Genomic DNA, 3341 nt, shown 5'->3' with positions numbered 1-3341 from the left:
TATCAGATTTTCGAGAGAAACAAATGCTATTTATTTATTCACTTGTCAGTGGGGAATTGTTTTTTTGTTTTTGCATTACAATTAGTGCTGTTGGTGAACAATCTTGGGCGGGTCTCCTAAAGCATATGTGCAAATTCCCCCTGGATCTATGGTAGGAATAGAACAAATTATGGGCTGCTAGTCCAGAAACAGTGTCGCTCTTGGATCCACCCGCGTTAGGAGCCAAATATATTAAGAGAACACTGTCTTCCTCTGTTCTAGAAACATGGTAGCGGTTTACACGTATTCGATTAAAAATCTCATGGTTGCAGTTTTAAAACGAATCCATATAGAAATTGTCTCAGGAAAACAAGCACTGTCGTCCCTGGGTGGGCTCGAACCACCAACCTTTCGGTTAACAGCCGAACGCGCTAACCGATTGCGCCACAGAGACCCAGCTACCAAGCCGGCGCTGCGGTGTGTACAGATTTTCGTGGCCGCGGTGGCCCTCGCCGCCCTGGGCGTGGCCGCGCGGGCCCCGCGGAGGAGCGCGCCGAGGAGAGGGCGGGAGGAGCCGAGGCTGCGGCGGAGCCGGTGTGGGCGCCGCAGGGGAGACGCTGAGCCCGCGGCCGGCGGGGAGGGGCGGGCGGACGTTCGGGCGGAGCCGCGGGGCTCCTCTGGGGACAGGCAGCGCAGGCCTCGCCCGAGTTCGGGAGTCCCGCCCGGGCCCGGCGGGTGGCGGGCCGCCTTCCCGCCCCGGCGCTCCGGGGTCGCGAGGGCGCTCTTCCCAGTCAGCGCTGGAAAGGCGCTCCCGGCCGGCCGCGTGCGGGGCGCCACTGCCCACCGCGACCGTGACCGGCGGAAGTGCCGCCCGCCGGCAGCCCTGGTCCGATGGGGGAAGGGGGTGAGGTCGCCCACACTGTCCTGCCGGACAAAAGACGGTAAATCCTGTGAGAGAAGAACGAAGTGCTGTGTGGACTTGAAGGACGAGGAGCCCCGTCTGCTGGACCCAAACTTTAGGGCAGTTTGTCAACCTCTGTGTGCGTGTGTGTGTTATTGATCCTCCCCCTTAGACATTTTTTTTCCCTTATTACCATCCCCACCACAGAATGTTAATGCCACAATATACTGTGTGTCTGTGGCTTTGCCGTGCGTAAATCTGTGCTTGGTACATAAAAAGTAATATTTTTTTCACGTCCTAATAACTAATTTTCATCCCCTGTGCGGGTATATGGCCTCCGCTTGAGAATGCATGGTTTAGGGGACATCAGAAAGGGCTTTATGTAGGGAGTGGCAGTGAAGATGTGCCTTTAAGTTTGAAATGGCCACGGAAGGCTTCCCTCTTTCCCTGACTTCTGAATTGAGCCCATTGAAATCCAGGATGCCTCAAGATCTGTGAAGGACGCGGATGGGAGAGTTAGCATTGTGCTAACTTAGGAGGAGGAGGAGGAAAGCACTTCCTGGCTTTGCTTTTCCTTCTGCATAGCCCAATCACTAGAGCTCACCTGGGGCCGGCTCCTCTCTTCTCACCCTGCAGAACGGGGAATTCACTGTAGCTCTCCACGTAGTCAATCCAGCCCTGCGTGTTCCACGGTTCCGTGCAATTTGAACTGTGAGGGACCCTCCCCCTCCGCCTCCCCCTCCTCACCATTTAACCCTTTTTTTAAGCATACAATTCAGTGGCATTAAGTACATTCACATTGCTGTGCAACCGTCACCATCCATCTCCAGAACCTTTTCATCTCCCTAAACTGCTAGTCTATACCCATTAAATACTACCTCCTCCTTCCTCTCTTCCCCCAGCCCCTGGCAACCACCATTCCACTTTCTGTCTCTATGGATTTGACTATTTTACATGCCTCATCTAAGTGAAATCATACAATATTTGTCCTTTCGTGACTATCTTGTAACACTTAGCATACTGTCTTCAAAGTTCGTCCATGTTGTAGCATGTGTCAGAATTTCATTCCTTTTTAGGGCTGTATCCCTTGTATGCATACACCACATTTTCTTTACCCATTCAGCTGTTGATAGACACTTCAGTTGCTTCCACCTTTTGGTTGTTGTGAGTAATGCTGCAGTGAACATGGGTGTGCAAACATCTCTTCGAGACCTTGCTCTCAATTCATTTTTATTTTTTTTTAAATTTTTATTTATTTATTTTTTTTCCCCCCCAAGCCCCAGTAGATAGTTGTATGTCAGAGTTGCACATCCTTCTAGTTGCTGTATGTGGGACGCAGCCTCAGCATGGCTGGGTGCGTCGGTGCGCGCCCGGGATCCGAACCCCTGGCCACCAGCAGCGGAGCGCGTGCGCTTAACCGCTAAGCCACAGGCTGGCCCTCAATTCTTTTGAGTGTGTACCCAGAAGTACAATAGATGAAATCACATGGTCATTCTATTTTTAGTTTTTGGAGGGACCACCATACCATTTTCCATAGCAGATGCACTATTTCACATTCCCACCAACAGTTCACAAGGGTTTCCATTTCTCTACTTCCTCACCAACGCTTATTGTTGTCTCACTTTTTTTGGTTTGTAATAGCCATTCTAATGGATGTGAAGTGTTATCTCATTGTGGTTTTGATTTGCATTTCCTGAAGTGATGTTGAGCGTCTTTTCTGAACCCTTCTTTTGAATCTGGGTTCTATGACCCTTTCCCTACTTGCTTCCTCCTAGCAAGAGCCAGCTCTGCTTCAGTGAGGAGGAAGCTGAGAGGGATGGAGGCCAACTTCTGATAAAGAGTGGAGGGAAAGGGCGAAGTGGCCCTGCAGAGTTGAGCCTGTGCCATGCAAGAAAAGGAGATACAGGAGGAGTCTTCTGAGTAGGACCATCTAGAGATTCTGTTGTCCTGAGGTTCTTGCTCATCTGTGCTGGGCACAGTCAGTTATGGAGTTTGGAGTCAGTTATGTTTATCCTGGCTCTGAAGGGATATTTATGTACGTGGAGCTTGTGAGTGGCCAATGGCTGAAGAAGGAATTGATGACTTGCACCTTGAAAATATTGGAATGGATAATGTTTTCCAAACTGCGTTTTTAAAAATTAACTTAAAATTATGCTAATTTAATGGAATTTTCTATTTGCTTTTTCAGTTTCTTCTTAAGAACTGTGGGAATTTCTTATTTAAGTGTTTAAACGATGATCTGGTTTTTTTGTGATTCTTCTTAAAAACACAGTGAGATCTTTCAGATGTATAAAAAGTAGAACTTTATTTTTGTATAACTCCATTCGATTTCTGTTTTGATTCCCGATTCTGCTGCTGCCAAAAACACAATCTCAGTCGATTCAGGATTCCCTCTGTCCCCTTTCCTGGAGTTGTTTCCAAGTGCCGAGGCTTTGGAGGGTGGTCTCTCATCTGGTCTTTG

At 49.1% G+C, this 3341-nt stretch overlaps 1 non-coding gene across 1 annotated transcript; it reads right to left on the bottom strand.

The window, feature by feature from the left end:
- Nucleotides 1-359: 359 nt before the first annotated feature.
- Nucleotides 360-433, bottom strand: TRNAN-GUU (transfer RNA asparagine (anticodon GUU)). The gene has a single exon. It is a non-coding gene; the product is annotated as a tRNA-Asn (tRNA).
- Between the last annotated feature and the right edge of the window lie 2908 nt (nt 434-3341).

The sequence above is a fragment of the Ceratotherium simum genome, chromosome 10 (genome assembly GCF_057802395.1).
Source record: "Ceratotherium simum simum isolate JZ-2026a chromosome 10, ASM5780239v1, whole genome shotgun sequence".
NCBI classification, from domain to species: Eukaryota; Metazoa; Chordata; class Mammalia; order Perissodactyla; family Rhinocerotidae; genus Ceratotherium; species Ceratotherium simum.
This window is presented reverse-complemented; position numbering and strand designations above follow the sequence as displayed.